Source organism: Pseudophryne corroboree, chromosome 5, assembly GCF_028390025.1.
Source record: "Pseudophryne corroboree isolate aPseCor3 chromosome 5, aPseCor3.hap2, whole genome shotgun sequence".
Lineage (NCBI taxonomy): Eukaryota > Metazoa > Chordata > Amphibia > Anura > Myobatrachidae > Pseudophryne > Pseudophryne corroboree.
In genome coordinates this window covers 249,757,202-249,777,914 of record NC_086448.1, presented here as the reverse complement: position 1 = coordinate 249,777,914, position 20,713 = coordinate 249,757,202, and the positions used below count along the sequence as shown (strand labels likewise).

Here is a 20,713-nt window from a genome sequence, read left to right as displayed (position 1 = left end):
CGCTGTCAGCCCCGGTGCTTCTTCTCCCTTCGGCTAGGCAGCGCTGCATCCTGGACTGGGCACAGACAGAATCCAGCTGGGGCATCTGATCCTCCGGCCTCGGTACTTGGCTCCACACCGATCTGCTCTGGTGACTACATGCTGGGCAGCCCAGGTACTTTTTCTCCCATCCCTCCAGGGGCTCTCTGGTCACACGCCACGGAGCTCCTTAAATGGGTTCCTCCTCCTCTGGACCACCCCCGTCCTCAGTGGTCACTGGCTACCTGGCCCCAGCAACAACCCTCCCCTTGTCTGGTCTGCCCTGCGACCCAGGGACGCAATAGCTAAGGGCCAATTTTCCCGGGCTAGGGCTATTGCTGACCCGAGGGGAACACACTCCTATGCAGTGGCGCCAAACTCCCTGTCCAGAGCTGACAGGGTCAAACAAAGTTCAGCCCTGTCATCACTATAGGGCTGTGGGGATGCTCTGGCTGTGTGGGGAGACAATTCCTTAATAAAAAAAAATGGGGTCTCCTTTAAATTAACAAATGAGGGTATTACATATGTGTAAATACTGTGTGTGTGTGTGTATACAGTATATTTATATAGAAACCCCTCTATAAAACTCCTGAGTTTGCCCTTGAGCTGAGCGCACACATACTGTTTGCAGGTCATTTTGAGTCATACGCATTTCAGATGTATGTGTGAAGTTTACTAAGAGTTGCGACATAAGAGCATAGAAGGAATTGTGTGCTATGCTTAGTTGTGCATATGTGCGCTATGTTTAGTTGTGCATACAAGATGTGGACTGGTGCATATGTGGACTGTGCTGAGTTGTGCATATGTGGGCCATGCTGAGTTGTGCAAATGCCAGCCATGCTGAGTTGTGCATATGGCAGCCATGCTGAGTTGTGCATATACAGGCCATGCTGTGTTGTGCATACGTGGGCCATGCTGAGTTGTTCCTACAATATGAGGGGTAGGTTGAGATGTGCATACGTGAGCTATGCTGAGATGTGAATACGCAGGCTATGGTGAGTTGTGCATATGCAGGCTATGCTGAGTTTTGCATATATGCTGGCCATGCTGAGTTGTGCATATGCGGGCCATGCTGAGTTGTGCATATGCGGGCCATGCTGAGTTGTGCATGCAATATGTGGGCCATGCTGAGTTGTGCATTTGCGGACCATGCTGAGTTGTACATATGCAAGCCATGTTGAGTTGTGCATATACTGGCCATGCTGAGTTGTGCATATATGGGCCATGCTGAGTTGTGCATATGCCAGCCATGCTGAGTTGTGCATACATGCTGGCCATGCTGAGTTGTGCATATGCGGGCCATGCTGAGTTGTGCATACAATATGTGGGTCAGGCTGATATGTACATATGTGGCTCATGCTGATATGTGCATATGCGGGCTATGCTAAGTTGTGCATATGCAGGCTATGCTGAATTGTGCATACAGTATGTGGGCCATGCTGAGTTGTGCATATGCAAGCCATGCTGAGTTAGCATATACAGGCCATGCTACGTTGTGCATACGTGGGCTATGCTGAGTTGTTCCTACAATATGTGAGGTAGGTTGAGATGTGCATATGTGGGCTATGCTGAGATGACGGGCTATGCTGAGTTGTGCATATTTGGGTCATGCTAAGTTGAGCATATGCGGGCCATGCTGCATTCTGCATACGTGGGCCATGCTGAGTTGTACCTACAATATGTGGGCTAGGTTGAGATGTGCATACGTGAGCTATGCTGAGATGTGAATACGCAGGCTATGGTGAGTTGTGCATATGCAGACTATGTTGAGTTTTGCATATATGCTGGCCATGCTGAGTTGTGCATACAATATGTGGGCCATGCTGAGTTGTGCATTAGCGGTCCATGCTGAGCTGTAAATATGCAAGCCATGTTGAGTGGCCATGCTGAGTTGTGCATATGCCAGCCATGCTGAGTTGTGCATACATGCTGGCCATGCTGAGTTGTGCATACAATATGTGGGTCATGCTGATATGTGCATATGTGGGTCATGCTGATATGTGCATATGCGGGCTATGCTGAGTTGTGCATATTCAGGCTCTGCTGAATTGTGCATACAGTATGTGGGCCATGCTGAGTTGTGCATATGCAAGCCATGCTGAGTTTTGCATATATGCTGGCCATGCTAAGTTGTGCATATGGGGGCGATGCTGAGTTGTGCATATGCGGGCCATGGTGAGTTGTGCAAACAATATGTGGGCTAGGCTGAGATGTGCAGATGTGGGTTATGCTGATATGTGTATACTGTATGTGAGCTATGCTGAGTTGTGCATACGTGGGCCATGCTGAGTTGTGCATATGTGGGCCATGCTGAGTTGTGTATACGCGGCCATGCTGACATGTGCAAATGCCAGCCATGCTGAGTTGTATATACATAGGCTATGCTGAGTTGTATATACGCAGGCTATGTTGAGGTGTGTAATGTCAGCCCCTGTGATGGTGTAGTGTCGTACCTGTGTTTCCAGATGACGCTTGCGGATTCAGGACCTCTCATAGCTTCTTCCCCAGGAAACCTGTGGCAGGAGATTGATCACCCCAAAGAGGACCCCACGGATAAAGGAAATGCAAATGGATGGTGACAGCACGTTTATTAAATCAGGGAAAAGGATAGTCACCATTTCAATGTATTCAAGGGTTGGCTAGTAAATTGAATTTATCTCAAAAGGCACGTTTCAGAATATCACATAGCATTTACATAATAGGCATAAATGTGTCACAATGTCAACATAAGTGCTTTTCAGAACATAGAAGAAAACCAAAATACCATTTAGCAGGATTGGTTAAAAAATGTACAAACAGTATACTAATGAGTCACTTTAACGTTACACACAATCCGGAGTAGTCCAAAAGTGTCAATTCAGATGAATCACAAAAGTCACTTTGTATATAGGATGTAGTTGCTTACAATTACGGCAGTGACTGGCATAGACCAGCCAAGAGACAACTTATGGCAGCAGTATTGGGTCACAATGAAGAGCTTCTCTCAAGGCAAAGCATTAACTGTGAAGTGTTCGCTTAGATGTAAGTGCTTTTGATGGTTTTAGATAGAGATGAGCGGGTTCGGTTCGTCGAGATCCGAACCCCCCCGAACTTCATGTATTTTACATGGGTCCGAGGCAGCCTCGGATCTTCCCGCCTGCTCGGTTAACCCGAACGAGGCCGAACGTCATCATCCCGCTGTCGGATTCTCGCGAGATTCGTATTCCATATAAAGAGCCGCGCTTCGCCGCCATTTTCACTCATGCATTGGAGATTGAACGGAGAGGACGTCGCTACGTTCTCTCCCTGAAAAGCTTCATATCTGTGCTCAATGTGCTGCAAATATCTGTGCTCAGTGTGCTGCATTGTGGGGACCACCAGTATATTATATTAGTACCGTACAGTAGGCCATTGCTGTATCTTGCAGCTCCGTGTCAGACTCAGTTCTAGAAAGTATCCTGATCAGTGCTCAATATCTGCTGCATTGTTGTGCGACTAGCATATACTATATATATATATATATATATATATATATATAGTAGTACAGTGCAGCATTTTGGTGACCAACAGTATATAGTTGTACAGTACAGTAGGCCATTGCTGTATCTTGCAGCTCCACGGTGTCACTTCAAGTATCCATATCTGTGCTGCATTGTTGTGAGCAGTATATATATATATATATATATATATATATATATATATATATAGTAGTACAGTGCAGCATTTTGGTGACCAACAGTATATAGTTGTACAGTACAGTAGGCCATTGCTGTATCTTGCAGCTCCGCGGTGTCACTTCAAGTATCCATATCTGTGCTGCATTGTTGTGAGCAGTATATATATATATATATATATATATATTTATTTATTTTTAGATATATATATATATATATATAGTAGTACAGTGCAGTATTTTGGTGACCAACAGTATATAGTTGTGCAGTACAGTAGGCCATTGCTGTATCTTGCAGCTCCGCGTTGTCATTTCAAGTATCCATATCTGTGCTGCATTGTTGTGAGCAGTATGTATGTATATATATATATATATATATATATATATATATATATATATATAGTAGTAAAGTGCAGCATTTTGGTGACCAACAGTATATAGTTGTACAGTACAGTAGGCCATTGCTGTATCTTGCAGCTCCGCGGTGTCACTTCAAGTATCCATATCTGTGCTGCATTGTTGTGAGCAGTATATATATATATATATATATATATATATATATATATACACTGCTCAAAAAAATAAAGGGAACACTAAAATAACACATCCTAGATCTGAATTAATGAAATATTCTTATTAAATACTTTGTTCTTTACATAGCTGAATGTACTGACAACAAAATCACACAAAAATGATCAATGGAAATCAAATTTATTAACCCATGGAGGTCTGGATTTGGAGTCACCCTCAAAATTAAAGTGGAAAAACACACTACAGGCTGATCCAACTTTGATGTAATGTCCTTAAAACAAGTCAAAATGAGGCTCAGTAGTGTGTGTGGCCTCCACGTGCCTGAATGACCTCCCTACAATGCCTGGGCATGCTCCTGATGAGGTGGCGGATGGTCTCCTGAGGGATCTCCTCCCAGACCTGGACTAAAGGATCCGCCAACTCCTGGACAGTCTGTGGTGCAGCGCAGCGTTGGTGGATGGAGCGAGACATGATGTCCCAGATGTGCTCAATTGGATTCAGGTCTGGGGAACGGGCGGCCAGTCCATAGCATCAATGCCTTCGTCTTGCAGGAACTGCTGACACACTCCAGCCACATGAGGTCTAGCATTGTCTTGCATTAGGAGGAACCCAGGGCCAACCGCACCAGCATTTGGTCTCACAAGGGGTCTGAAGATCTCATCTCGGTACCTAATGGCAGTAAGGCTACCTCTGGCGAGCACATGGAGGGCTGTGCGGCCCCCCAAAGAAATGCCACCCCACACCATTACTGACCCACTGCCAAACTGGTCATGCTGGAGGAAGTTGCAGGCAGCAGAACGTTCTCCTTGGCGTCTCCAGACTCTGTCACGTCTGTCACATGTGCTCAGTGAGAACCTGCTTTCATCTGTGAAGAGCACAGGGTGCCAGTGGCGAATTTGCCAATCTTGGTGTTCTTTGGCAAATGCCAAACGTCCTGCACGGTGTTGGGCTGTAAGCACAACCCCCACCTGTGGACGTCGGGCCCTCATACCACCCTCATGGAGTCTGTTTCTGATCGTTTGAGTAGACACATGCACATTTGTGGCTTGCTGGAGGTCATTTTGCAGGGCTCTGGCAGTGCTCCTCCTGTTCCTCCTTGCACAAAGGTGGAGGTAGCGGTCCTGCTGCTGGGTTGTTGCCCTCCTACGGCCTCCTCCACGTCTCCTGATGTACTGGCCTGTCTCCTGGTAGCGCCTCCATGCTCTGGACACTACGCTGACAGACACAGCAAACCTTCTTGCCACAGCTCGCATTGATGTGCCATCCTGGATGAGCTGCACTACCTGAGCCACTTGTGTGGGTTGTAGGGAGGTCATACAGTCACGTGGAGGCCACACACACTACTGAGCCTCATTTTGACTTGTTTTAAGGAGATTACATCAAAGTTGGATCAGCATGTAGTGTGTTTTTCCACTTTAATTTTGAGGGTGACTCCAAATCCAGACCTCCACGGGTTAATAAATTTGATTTCCATTGATCATTTTTGTGTGATTTAGTTGTCAGCACATTCAACTATGTAAAGAACAAAGTATTTAATAAGAATATTTCATTCATTCAGATCTAGGATGTTATTTTAGTGTTCCCTTTATTTTTTTGAGCAGTGTATATATATATATATATATATATATATATATATATATATATATATATATATATATATATATATATATATATATAGTAGTACAGTGCAGCATTTTGGTGACCAACAGTATATAGTTGTACAGTACAGTAGACCATTGCTGTATCTTGCAGCTCCGCGGTGTCACTTCAAGTATCCATATCTGTGCTGCATTATTGTGAGCACTCTGCTCCTCTCTTCTTTTAACACAGCCCCTCCTCTTTCCTTTGCCGCGTCTCTCCCACCAATCACACGGAATTCCAGGGATTCCCGCTTTCTGGCATCCGGCGGGTGGTCCTGGGTCCCAGTGCCCCAGCTGTTACAGGCACCAGGTAAGGGGTGCGAGCATATGCGGGCCCTGGTGAGTTGTGTATACGCTGGTCATGCTGAGTGCTTCTTTTGCACCTAGGATAAGGTGCACACTGATGTTGCTACAGATAAGGACCATGCAGTTTCATGTTCACAAATGAAAAAAAGCACAATATAGATTTTTTGCGGTTCAGAAATTAGTCCTATAGTTACACATTCAAATTTTGTAGCCTAAGTAGCAAAGTCAGATTTCCACTTTTTTTTTCAGTCAAACTCTTTAAAAGTTTACTTACAGCAAAGAACTAGAATGTGGCAGCTTCTTTAATTAGAAATTAGGCTACAAAAAATGACTTCACATGTAACAGACAGGGACAGTGTTCAAGTCATTTATTTTCTCTGAGCTTGCCTTGAAAGACCAAATGAGTCAATGCAAATACATAGAAAAGTTGTACCTAAAGATTATAAATTTATCCAATTTCTCAGCTACGTCTGCTGCTCTTTTCATCTCTGGAAAAGCATTTCACATTTTTTCAGAGCTTTTCGGCTGCACATTTCATTGGTAAGAGACAAGCAATATAAACTGTAAATATTAAAAAATATAAATATTAATATATTTTGATCTACTAAACAGAACAATGAATTCAAAATTTGACCAAAATCTCTCACTTTCTGATTCTCACATCCTATAACATTTTCCGCCAGGTGGTTCTTTCTTGTCATTAGGATATTTTTTTTAAATATTTTATTTTGCAGCAGATTGTGGCCCGGGAGGTGGTAGTGGCATGAGGTTGGGCTACTTTTGGAAACTGGACTGGCCCCGAAATGAAGAGGGCAGTGATGTGAGGGGAAGAGGGGTCCAACAATGTGCCTGGCCCCTAAATCTGCCCATGCCAGGAGCACTATACCATAGGACACAAATATTGCAAGAAGGTCTACATGGTATAAGCTTTAGGGATTACCGGTAATAGATTGCACTTAGATCCAGTATACACAAAGAATAGGTTGCAGGGGAAACAGGAAGTGAAGGGCAGTGTAGAAGAGGAGCTAGGAGAGGTGTGGTAGGAGTTAGAGGGGATCAATTGGGCACTAAATTCTATTATTATACTCCTATAGAACCTACAGTATGTGACCCCTGTGTTTTTATTTACTCTTATTTTTTAAATAGATCAGGGACTATCTCCTGGGATTGGGAACAGTTGATTGTAAACAGTAACATACAGTTACATTAGTAAAAGAAACAGGTTCCAGCAAGTGTGGTGCAGCAGCATTCAACTTGTTTTATTTTTTACAATTTACCATCAGGATTTGCCCTCAAAGGAAAACATGGCATTGACGGGCAGGCCCCTTAGTAAGATTTGTGGGTGTTTGCTGCCATGATGGTCTATGCTCCCAAGGGCCTGTACTGCTATTCAGAGCATGTGTAGGTCCAGGACATGCGCATAGATGTCCTACTTAGTTAGTAGTACCCCCAGTTCTATCTTCTGAGCATGGGAAGGGCCCGGTGCACAAGCTTAGGGTAGTACAGCAGAAGATCTGATGTTTCTTGGGCCGGACGAGCCATGTGATCACACAGGGTCCCCTTGGGAGCATGGACCGTCATGGCCAAATGGCTGCCACCTCATAGAAGACAGTTTTTAAGAATACTAGAGTAGATGGCAGCTGTTTTGAGAAGGTCATTTTCAAAACTTTGAACTGGGAGCAGACACGGGCAGCACTTGGGGACTGCAGAGAGTGGTAGCGGCGGGCGGGGGGATCCCTGACAATGAGCAGAACCCCTTGACAATGAGCAGAACCCCTTGACAATGAGAAGGTACTTTGGCATTACAGTGGGGGCATAATAGAGTGTCAGGGGCATTACAGTGGGGGCATAAAATGGTGATGGGACATGTGGGCATCATACTTGGGGCATAATATGGTGTCAGGGGCATTGCAGTGGAGGCAAAAATGGTGATGAAAAGTAGCCTTTTCCTTCAAGGCCACACCCACTGCAGCAAAGCCATGCCCATCATTTGGGGGGCACATGCATATGTTACTTTTTTATATGTATATGGGGTGGGCGCTTTTTTTAGAGTTTGCCCTGGGATCTAAATTGTCTAGAAATGGCCATGCATTTAGCAAATCTCCCTCTTTAAAGTGATCTTTATCCATAGCAAGGGGCATTTGAATGATCCATGCAGATTATGGCGTTCCATTTTTTCACCATTATGATGCATTCAACTCACATCTCAGATCCACGTTAAACCAACCAAAACATGTCTGTGTATATATAACACTATGTACACCATGGATCTTCAACCAATGGCCCTCCAGCTGCTGTGGAACTATACATCCCAGCATGCTCTGCCACAGTTTTGCTATTAAGGCATGCTAAAACTGAGGTAGGGCATGCTGGTATGTGTAGTTCCACAGCAGCTGGAGGGCCACAGGTTGAAAACCCATGACGTACACCATTGGAACATAATAAGAAAAAAAATGATCTTACGTCCTAGAGGATACTGAGAATCCATTTAGTACCATGGGGTATAGACGGGTCCACTAGGAGCCATGGGCATTTTAAGAATTTGATAGTGTGGGCTGGCTCTTCCCTCTATGCCCCTCCTACCAGACTCAGTTTAGAAAATATGCTCGGAGGAGCCGGTCACGCTTATGGAAGCTCCTGAGGATTTTTCTGCATTTATCTTTTCTGTTTGTTATTTTCAGGCAGGACTGGTTGGCACCAGCCTGCCTGCTTCGTGGGACTTAGGGGGGGATTGGCCCAAAATCTCAAAGGGTTAATGGTCCTGTTCCCCGCTGACAGGATACTAGCTCCTGAGGAAACTGTTCATAAGCCCCACCACGGCTTACATTTCCGCAGAACGCCTCCACCCCTAACAGAGCCAGAAGAGTGAAGACTGATGAGTACTAAGCCGGCATCCCGGTTAGCGGGTCGCCAGCCATTATGGCAGCATGAGGGTACGGAGACACACGGCTTCTAACCGGGGTGGACTGCATCTTCAGACTCAGTACACAGTGTAGATGCACAGCTTCTGAGGGGGCGAACTGAGTCTCAGTACACTGTACACAGTACCCACACTGGCAACAAAGACTTAAAATAGATCTGGCTCCATTTTAAGCACTAAATTACATCAGCCAGTATAAAAAAAAGTGGGAAGCCCGCGCACCATGGTGGGGGCGGGGCTTCATTATGAGCATATCCAGCAGCTCACCAGCGCCATTTTCCCTCTTCAGTGGACACAGATGCTGAGTAACAGGGACGCGCAGCTTCTACGGAGAGACCCCAGATTACCTCAGCGGTACCAGGGGAGCGACTATTAGTGTGCTAACTCCCCAATCTGGGTAGTTAGTCTGCGACCCAAGCAAGCTTGGCATTAGCGATAAGGGCGCTGTGTGCTGGCTCCATAATATCTCTGTGTCTCCCTGGAAGGGCTCTTTGTGGGTTAATTGTGCTTTTAACCTGTGTGTGTGTGTGTGTGTGTGTGTGTGTGTGTGTGTGTGTGTGTGTTTTCACATTTACAATATGTCAGGCAATGAGTGTGTTTCATGTACGGCAGAGTGTTCCTCTTCCCCGGGGGCTCACTACTGGGTACTCATGTAGTACACCTTCCAAGGCTAGCGGGGCTGAACCAGCATGATTTCCAATATTTCTGCTAAATTGTCACGCAATGAGAAAGAGACACAATACTTATGAATGTCTGTGGATGAGTTTATGAACAGAGACTCAGTCCCCAAACCAGCGTCTCAGACCGCTACCATTTGTCTGCAAAAACGTACTCTGGCCCATATCCTGCAGTCTGATTCTGATGATGCAGGGTCAGACATGGAGGAGGGTGAGGTGAACTCAGATGGGGGATGCTGCTCTATCACAGGGAATAGAGGCTCTTATAGAAGCTATCAGAGATGTTCTGCAAATTCCTGATAAGGTGACAGAGGAATGTGAGGAATCTTATTTTAATGTAAAAAAAGAGATCCTCGGTCACTTTTCCTGTGTCAAAGGAACTGAATACCCTGTTTGAAGAACCGTGGGTTAATCCTGATAGGACATTTCAAATTCCTAAGAGGTAACTCTCATCCTTTCCTTTTTCTCCTGAGGATAGGAAAAAAATGGTAAAATCCACCGATAATGGATTCATCAGTATCCAGGCTGTCACGGAAATTAGTATTGCCTGTCCCTAGAGCAGCCTCCCTGAAAGACATGGCTGATCATAAAATTCAGACCACACTCAAATCCTTGTACACAGCTGCTGGGGTGGCCCAGAGATCCACTATAGCATGTGCGTGGATCACTAAATCCCTTGGTAAATTGTCAGGTAACCTAATTGAGGGGTTAGATTCCTTATCTAGGGGGGAGATTGTTTTACTCCTGCAACATATACAGGACTCTGCAAACTTTATGGTGGAAGCCATAAAAGAAATACGCTTGCTTAATGCATGCACCACTGCTATGGCAGTGTCAGCACGCAGGGGCTTATGGCTATGCCAGTGGACTGCTGATGCAGACTCCAGGAAAGGCGTGGAAGGCCTACCATTTACAGTAGAGGCCTTATTTGGAGATGAACTGGATAAATGGATCTCCAAAGCTACTGCGGGTAAGTCCACATATCTTCCTTCCACAGCTCCCCCAGTCAGGAAGGCCTACTCAGCTTCCAATTTGCAGTCCTTTCGGACAACCAAGTTTAAGCGCAAAACCAGAGGTTCTTCTACAGCCACCAGAGGTGCTAGAGGTAAACCACGCAAACCAGCAACTGCCAGTTCTCAGGAACAGAGTTCAAGCACGGCTTCCTCAAAGCCTTCAGCATCACGGTGGACCGCGATGCCTGGAAGACTGGCGGGTGGGAGCCCGACTAAAATTCTTCAGTCACATCTGGACAAGTTCATGCAAGGATCCCTGGGTCATAAATATTATTTCTCAGGGCTACAGACTGGAGTTCCAGGAGCTCCCAACTCACAGATTCTTCAAATCAGGCTTATCAGTTTCACAAGAGGCAAGTATAACATTACAGGAAGCCATTCAGAAACTGGTGCAGACTCAGGTCATTGTTCCAGTTCCACCTCTTCTGCAAAACAAGGGATATTATTCCAACTTGTTTGTAGTACCGAAACTGGATGGTTCAGTAAGACCAATTTTGTACGTCAAGTCGTTGAACCCATACTTAGGAGTGTTCAAATTCAAGATGGAGTCTCTGAGAGTGGTGAACTCAGGTCTAGAGGAAAGGGAATTCCTAGTGTCTCTGGATATCAAGGATGCGTACCATCACATTCCGATCTGGCCGCCTCATCAGGCTTACCTACAATTTGCACTGCAGGACTGTTACTACCAGTTCCAGGCTCTGCCATCTGGTCTCTCCATAGCACCGAGGGTGTACACCAAGGTGATGGCAGAGATGATGTTCCTCCTTCGCAAACAGGGAGTGAACATAATTCCGTACCTGGACGATCTTCTGATAAAGGCGCTGTCCAGGGAGAGGTAGTTGGAAAGCATTGCCCTCTCAACCCAACTACTCCGGGATCACAGGTGGATTCTGAACCTTCCGAAATCTCACCTAGAGCCAACACGGAGGCTTCCATTCCTGGGAATGATACTGGACACAGAGTCACAGAAAGTGTTCCTTCTGTTGGAAAAGGCATTGGTAATCCAGTCAATGGTTTGGGATGTCCTGAAGTGAACCCGGATATCGGTGCATCTTTCCATTTGCCTTCTGAGGAAAATGGTAGCCTCTTACGAGGCACTTCTGTACGTAAGGTTTAATGCAAGACCTTTCCAACTCGATCTGCTTGATAAATGGTCCGGATTGCATCTTCACATGCACCTGAGGATCCGTTTGTCGCCAAAAGCCAGGATTTCTCTTCTATGGTGGCTTCAGACTTCTCACCTAATCGAGGGTCGATGGTTTGGCATTCAGAATTGGATTCTACTAACCACAGACGCAAGCCTCAGAGGTTGGGGAGCAGTCATCCAGGGGGTGCAGTTTCAGGGAAGATGGTCAAGTCAGGAAGTCGTCCTTCCAATCAACATTCTGGAACTCAAGGCTATATACAATGCCCTTCTGCAGGCCTCATATCTTCTGCGAGATCAGGTCATTCAGATCCAGTCGGACAATGTGACGGCGGTAACGTACATGAACCGACAGAGCAGAACGAAAAGCAGAGCAGCAATGTCAAAGGTGACAAGAATTCTCCTCTGGGCATAAAAATACGCTGTGGCATTGTCAGCGGTCTTCATTCCAGGAGTAGACAACTGGGAACCAGATTTCCTCAGCATTTATGACCTGCACTCGGGAGAGTGGGGCCTTCACTCAGAGGTGTTCAGGTGCTTGACACATCGGTGAGGATATCCACAGATCAACATGATGGCCTCTCGTCTCAACAAGAAGCTCAAGCGGTATTGTTCCAAGTCAAGAGACCTACAGGCAGTGGCAGTAGACGCTCTGACAACTCCATTGGTCTATCAGATGGTGTACGTGTTTCCTCCACTTCCTCTGATTCCAAGAATTCTCAAAAGAATAAAGAGGGAAAAGGTACAAGCAATACTCATTGCTCCGGACTGGCCAAGAAGGGCTCGGTACACGGACCTTCTAGAGATGCTACTCAAAGATCCGTGGCCTCTACCTCTTTGCGAGGATCTTCTGCAACAGGGCCCATTCGTCTATCAAAACTTACCGCAGCTATGTTTGACGGCATGGAAGTTGAACGGCTGATTCTAGCCCGGAGAGGGATCCCTGACAAGCTCATTCTGACTATGATCCAAGCCAGAAAGGGGGTAACGTCTAAACATTACCACCGTGTTTGGAAGAAATACTTCTCTTGGTGTGAGAGCAGAAAAAATTCTGTGGTGGAATTTCATCTGGGACGTTTACTGCATTTTCTACAGTCAGGTGTGGATGTGGGTCTACGCCTGGGCTCCTTAAAAGTCCAGATTTCAGCCTTGTCCATTTTCTTTCAGAAACAATTGGCTTCTCTCCCTGAGGTCCAGACGTTCTTGAAAGGTGTTCTGAACATCCAACCTCCCTTTGTGCCTCCCACAGCTCCTTGGAATCTCAATTTGGTGCTGCAGTTCCTCCAATCGGACTGGTTTGAACCATTACAGGAGTTAGACATAAAATATCTTACGTGGAAGACCGTCACACTGTTGGCCCTGGCTTCAGCAAGACACGTGTCGGAGCAAGAAGCCCCTATTTAATTTTCTATGAAGACAGAGCTGAATTCAGAGCTCATCAGCAATTTCTTCCTTAAGTGGTGTCTGTGTTTCACATCAACCAACCTATTGTGGTTCCGGTTGTTACCGACACCTCTACTACTTCAAAGTCTTTGGATGTTGTGAGGCCTTTGAAGGTGTATGTAAAGCGAACAGCTCATCACAGAAAATCGGACTTGCTGTTTGTTCTTTATGATCCCAGTAAGATTGGGTGTCCTGCTTTGAAGCAGTCAATTGCATGCTGGATCAGGCTCACTATCCAGCAAGCTTATTCCACGGCAGTATTGCCGGTTCCAAAATCTGTACAGGCCCACTCTACTAGTTTGGTGGGTTCTTCTTGGGTGGCTGCCCGGGGTTTCTCGGCTTTACAGCTCTGGTCAGGTTCGAACACGTTTGCTAAGTTCTACAAGTTTGACACTTTGGCCTCTGAGGTCCTTAAGTTTGGTCAATCAGTTCTGCAGGAACCTCAGCACTCTCCCACCCAGTTTGGGAGCTTTGGTTCTTCACCATGGTACTAAATGGATCCCCAGTATCCTCTAGGATGTAAGAGAAAATAGGATTTTAATTACCTACCGGTAAATCCTTTTCTCATACTTCGTAAAGGATACTATGCGCCCGCCCAGTGCTTCGTACTTCCTGTTACTTTGTTAAGTATTGTTGTTTGGTTCAGCTGTTGCTGTTCCTGTTTTTCAAGTTTGGTTAGCTTGGCTTTCCTCTTGTTTGTGTATGCTGGTTCGGAATCTCACCACTATCCTTTTATATCCTTCTCTCAAAGTATGTCCGTCTCCTCAGGCACAGTTTCTGAGTCTAGTAGGAGGGGCATAGAGGGAGGAGCCAGCCCACACTATCAAATTCTTAAAGTGCCCATGGCTCCTAGTGGACCCGTCTATACCCCATGGTACTAAATGGATCCCCAGTATCCTCTACGGACAACGAGAAAAGGATTTACCGGTAGGTAATTAAAATCCAATTTTTTGTTTTGCTTTTTAGTTAAGTCACAGTACCAAGCACGTACATCAAAGTATACTCATTTAAGTATTGCAACGGTGACTGTATTTTTATCATACCCGATTTGTGAATAGAAGATTAGCCCAGATACCCATTGTAATACTGTACTACAATTACTGGGGATTATTTCATTACAGTTTGTTATAGTATACAGCATGATTATAAGCATCATGTACTAGTACTGCTGTTCTGAGCTCTGAAATAATTTTTCTTTCAGACATCACAGAATGCACTTGTCAGTATCCTCAAGATCATTCTTTTCCTGGACTTGCATGCACCAGACCGTAGCTAACATAATAGAGGACAGACCTAGATTTCTCAGATCTAGTTACCGTGAAAGTGGACTCCAATTTTCAATGGAATGGCACCAACTTTCTGACTTTAGATAAAGTGGTTCACAAAAATAGGCTCTGTTTCCTGAAATGAAAATGAATATACAGGACTGTAAAAGCTATTTTACAACAACATAAAAGCCTTTGATAGTATTAAAGCCTCCTTTATTATGGGTTTTAGTGCTTAGAAATCAATCCAGCATTGTACATAGCATAAGTTAAAATAAATACATGAAATTGCAGCTGAGCTACATTTCGCAGATATATAACAAAAAAATACATAATACAGTATATATGAACAGACTTTATGGAAAGTGTACCTTAAGAGGGGTACACACGTTTCGATGTGTCCCAGAGATGTACACACCGCACAATGTGTGCTGAGCGAGGGGGGGGGGGGGGGGGGGGGGGGAACGCGCACTTCACCCAGTAGTGAAGTGAGTGATCTGACTAGATTTGACCTGCATGCAGGCCAATCTGTGGTCAGCGATAGCGGCGTGCAGGGCCGCGCATCGCTATCACTGTGGGGTATACACACTTAGCGATGTGTGCTTAATTTCTAAGCAATCTAGTTAGATTGCTTAGAATTTAAGCACACATTTCTAAGTGTGTATCCCCCTTTATTGTGTCGATAGTAAGCTCTCTCACCAGCATATCCAACCTTTTGTTTTCACATCTGCTTTTATCTTGTCTTCCTTGTGCTGTATGCTGCTTTTTACCCAAAGTCCGGCATAGAGGAGCACTGTGGAACCATACAAATTAATAGTAATGAAGATAATATTCTGTTATTTGAACATTTTGGGTTTAATTATATGCTAGAAACATACAGTTTGAACATGCAGGATTTAACATAGCAACACTGAAATATTTAACATTTATATATAAAAAGGCATTAAGCATTTTTTTAGAATACTAAATCAAAGCATTCTTCAGATCAGGTCTCTGTTTGATCAAATGTTTTAAATGAACACTAAATGCAAATTTAGTAGCCCTGGATATTGGGCACATAACCAGCCAGCGACTTCATATCATTTCCTAGTATTCTAAAAATAGAACTGATTCTTAAAATAGAAAAAGTCCCATATGTCGTTATATTTTAATTAGCTTACATCTTTTCCACACAATGCTCCTGGGGTTTGTCACAACAAATCAGTGTATCAAACATGATGTAATGGAAAAAAGTAACATGATAATCTATTTTATACTACATTATATAATAGTAATACACATGCACAATCAGTGTAGAAAGTGAATTATTAAAGACCTTTAGAATAATTTCATAATACCAGAAGAAAAACAAAATGAATCACTTCACATTCCATGTGTCACATTATGAAGTCATAGGGTAGATGACATCATCACATCAGTTGCCATTCATTTTTTTGACTTCCATATGTTATTATAATTTTAATACATTACATTAATTTGAAAACCCCACTTTTATAAACATTTAAAATAAGATAATAATATCGAATGCTAATTAATTTCATTGTAATTCAATACTATAATAATAATTTTAAGGCAAAACTATTTTAAGGGTATCTATGAGCAAAAGGTATGATTCTGAGTTGTATGCAGCCATCAGCACTTGCTGCCACTTTGCGTCCATCTCAGGCCCAGCTGTGCTATGCAATCCAAGCTATTTTCAGAGGAACAGAGATTGTAATAACAAATGCTGTAAATCAGTTGCCTCTTTTGTTACTTTTGGGAATAGACAGATTGCCAGAGAGAGGTTTGCAAGGATCTGTGATGTTCGATCATTTCTTTGTATGGTTAGAAACGCATCTGCGCCGGTATGTTGAGCACCGGGATCCCAACAGCCGGTATATCGAGTGCCTCCCGTTAGGAACATAGGGGCAGATTTATTAAGCCTGGTGAAGTGATAAAGTGGAAGGAGATAATGCACCAGCCAGTGAGCTCCTAACTGTCATTTTTCAAACCCAGCCTGTGACATGGTAGTTAGGATCTGATTGGCTGGTACTTTATCACCTTCCTCTTTATCACTTCTCCAAGCTTAGTAAATCTGCCCCTCAGCAACAGAATTTGATGGCAGATGGCCCATCTAGTCTACCCCTTAAAATATGGTTTAGAACAAAGGTACATATTAGCAGTTTTAACTGTGTTCAAGGCAGATGTACTGTACCCTTGGAGATAGCAAAGGAACCACAATAGCAGCGATGCAGCCAGTGCAGTACACAAGGTCCCACAGCAAAGAAGGGGCCCTCAGCCGGCTATATTATGCAGGTCACATAGGTATTAATAAATTAGTCAAACTGACTGATTACAGTACGCTGGCAGCCACACCACTGGCCATGACAGAGATTGAGGAGGTAGACCTGCCGGACGAGGGGCCCCTCTTCTCCATCGTAATGACTGGGTGGCTTCTGGGCTTCTTGCAGGGTTCCCAGGGACCAGCCACCCTATCAGATGTGCAGCTGACCCATCTCTCCACTTTTTTCTCCTCCCTTCCATCTTCAAAGTGGGCAAGTGGGAGACGTCAACAGTGAAAGCCATCACCTTTGCTACAGAACTGCAAGACAGCTGCCGGCAGTACAAATGGGGAGGGCCAGTCACCTAGCGTCAGTACATGTGCTCTCTATATACTTAGATTTGCATGTGCTGTCCTGTTACTTGCGCTATCTGCGTGTTCCATTGTTCTTGATGGGGGTGGATTACAGTACATTGATCATAGAATGGATTACTAACTAAGACTGCAATGCACAGTAACTGCTCTAATGTCCTCCAAAGGAGAAGGATGCAACTAATAAGGGTTCCTACCTATAGCATCTAAATATTGCCCACAGCCACCTCTCTGTTCCTCCTGGGTAGCGGAAATATATATTTTGTGGAGATAATAAAGGGCAGAAAGTACAATTTACTAGTATTCTGCTTTTATAGAATCTGACTCATATATATATATATATATATATATGTGTGTGTATACATATATTTATAATGCTCCATACAATCACATACTGTTTAGGCTGCACTAATCCCTGGCTAATATAGAGTTGAGGGATAGTTCACTCCCTCAGTATACAAAGAGCAAGAATGGATAGTACTACTGTTGCATCCCATACATGTGCAGTACTAATAAGAATGGATAGTACTACTGTTGCATCCCATACATGTGCAGTACTAATAAGAATGGATAGTACTACTGTTGCATCCCATACATGTGCAGTACTAATAAGAATGGATAGTACTACTGTTGCATCCCATACATGTGCAGTAGTAATAAGAATGGATAGTACTACTGTTGCATCCCATACATGTGCAGTACTAATAAGAATGGATAGTACTACTGTTGCATCCCATACATGTGCAGTACTAATAAGAATGGATAGTACTACTGTTGCATCCCATACATGTGCAGTACTAATAAGAATGGATAGTACTACTGTTGCATCCCATACATGTGCAGTACTAATAAGAATGGATAGTACTACTGTTGCATGCCATACATGTGCAGTACTAATAAGAATGGATAGTACTACTGTTGCATGCCATACATGTGCAGTACTAATAAACAGTTAAACAATCTCTACCACACTCCAGGCCAGTTAAAAATGATAATATTAATTGATGCAAACTGTACAGGTTAGTTAAACCAGGAGAAAATAGGTAAAGTAACAGTACTTCTTGAATGAATATGCCTTTACACACATAAAAAACAAAACACTAACATTGACAAACACATGATTCAGGTATAGCAGGTGAGGTAGTCACTTAAATGCTGGATCAAACAGAATCAGGCTTAGTACATCACTCCACTATCTCTCTCCACTTTACCAATTAAGTTAATTGGCAATGTTTCAGTGCTGATTATTGTGTGGCACTTTCATCAGGCCACACAATATACAGCACTGAGACTTTGCCCTTTAACATGCCGCTATAATGTGCAGCCACCCGGTTCATGAATGATGCAATACAGGTAGAGCCAGACCACACAAGTTTCTATATCTATCCATCTATCTATATATTTAAATACACACAAACACTTCAATCAAGGGTCCCCCCCCCCCCAGCCACCCAAGGGCCAGGGGTGAAGCCCGAGGCTGTCCCCCCCATCCAATGGCTGCGGATGGGAGGCTGATAGCCTTGAGTAAAATGACAGAATATTGTTTTTTCCAGCAGTACTACAAGTCCCAGCAAGCCTCCCCCGCAAGCTGGTACTTGGAGAACCACAAGTACCAGCATGCGGGAGAAAACCGGGCCCGCTGGTACCTGTAGTTCTACTGGAAAAAAAATACCCAAATAAAAACAGTACACAGTGACAGTAAAACTTTATTACACACTGCCGACACACACATACTTACCTATGTTGACACGCCGACTGCCACGGTCTCCGACGATCCGAGGGTACCTGTGAAAAAAATTATACTCACCTTCCAGCGTCCAGAGGTACATCCACGTCCAGAGATACATCCACGTACTTGTTAAAAAAAAAAAAACGAACACTCGTACCACCGGACTGAAAGGGGTCCCATGCTTTCACATCAGACCCCTTTCCCCGAATGCCGGGACACCACGTGACTCCTGTCACTGAAGTCCCTTCAGCCAATCAGGAAGCGCTACTTCCGTGGCGCTCACCTGATTGGCTGTGCGCTGTCTGTGCTGTGACAGCGCATCGCACAGCTTTCTCCATTACTTTCAATGGTGAGAACTTTGCCGTCTGCGGGGGTTACCCGCGGTCAGCCGCTGACCGGCGGGTGACCTCACCGCTAGCCGCTAAGTTCCCACCATTGAAAGTAATGGACGGAGCTGTGCGATGCGCTGTCTGAGTTCAGACAGCGCACAGCCAATCAGGTGAGCGCAACAAAGTTGCGCTTCCTGATTGGCTTTAGAGATCTTTCTGTGACAGCTGTCACTCTGAGAGGTCTCTCTGCATTCGGGGTAAGGGGTCCCATGTGTAAGCATGGGACCCCTTTCAGTCCGGCATGGTACGGGTGTCCGTTTTTTTTTTTTTTTAACAAGTACGTGGATTTATCTCTGGACCCTGGTTGAGGTGAGTATATTGATCTTTTCTTTTCAGGTATCCGTGGATTCTACATGGAGAAGAGGACCGATGTCGGCGTGTGAACATAGGTAAGTATGTGTGTCGACGTATGAAATAAAGTTTTACTGTCACGGTGTGTGTGTCCTGTTTTTATTTGGGTATTTTTTTTTCAGTAGAACTACAGGTACCAGCGGGCCCGTTTTTCTCCCGCATGCTGGTACTTGTGGTTCTCCAAGTACCAGCTTGCGGGGTAGGCTTGCTGGGACTTGTAGTTCTTCTGGAAAAAACAATATTCTTGACATTTTACCAAGGCTATCAGCCTCCCATCCGCAGCCCTTGGATGGGGGGGACAGCCTCGGGCTTCACCCCTGGCCCTTGGGTGGCTGGGGGGGGACCCCTTGATTGAAGGGGTCCCCACTCCCCCAGGGTACCCCGGCCAGGGGTGACTAGTTGGATATTTAATGCCACGGCCGCAGGGCACTGTATAAAAGTGACCCCCGGCTGTGGCATTATCTGTCCAGCTAGTGGAGCCCGATGCTGGTGTAAAAAATACGGGGGACCCCTACTCGTTTTATCCCCCGTATTTTTTGCACCAGCACCAGGCGCAGAGCCCGGTGCTGGTTTTAAAAATACGGGGGATCCCCTGTCAATTTTTTCCCCGCATTTTTAGAACCAGGACCAGCTCGAAGAGCCCGAGGCTGGTTATGCTTTGGAGGGGGGACCCCACGCCATTTTTTTCAGGGATTTCACCATTCCATCTATTAAAAAAAAATATATATATTATTTTTAAAAATATATAAATAATACTTGTGCCTCCCAAAAAGACAAACCAAGTACCTAATCCCTTCTAATATAAATAGATCTGATATTACCACGAAAAAAACCCACAAAAAAAGCATGTTTTCATTTTTTTTTATTGGTTTCACCCTCCAAAGTGTGGCGGATTGAAAATGACGAATTTGCTGTCTAAAAGCACTGCTGTCGAATTTCCAAACTTGAATTGAATATGCTTTTGTCGAATTGCAGCACTTGTATCATTGCAGAAAAGTCGAAT

General features: G+C 44.6%; 1 long non-coding RNA gene across 1 annotated transcript in view; it reads left to right on the top strand.

Moving 5' to 3' along the window:
* The first annotated feature begins 86 nt into the window (after window positions 1-86).
* The window catches only part of LOC134927576 (uncharacterized), a 185,712-nt gene continuing 165,085 nt past the window's right edge, over window positions 87-20,713 (top strand). The window contains exon 1 of the long non-coding RNA XR_010177677.1: window positions 87-154. This is a non-coding gene — a long non-coding RNA (uncharacterized LOC134927576). The remainder of the gene's footprint in view (window positions 155-20,713) is intronic.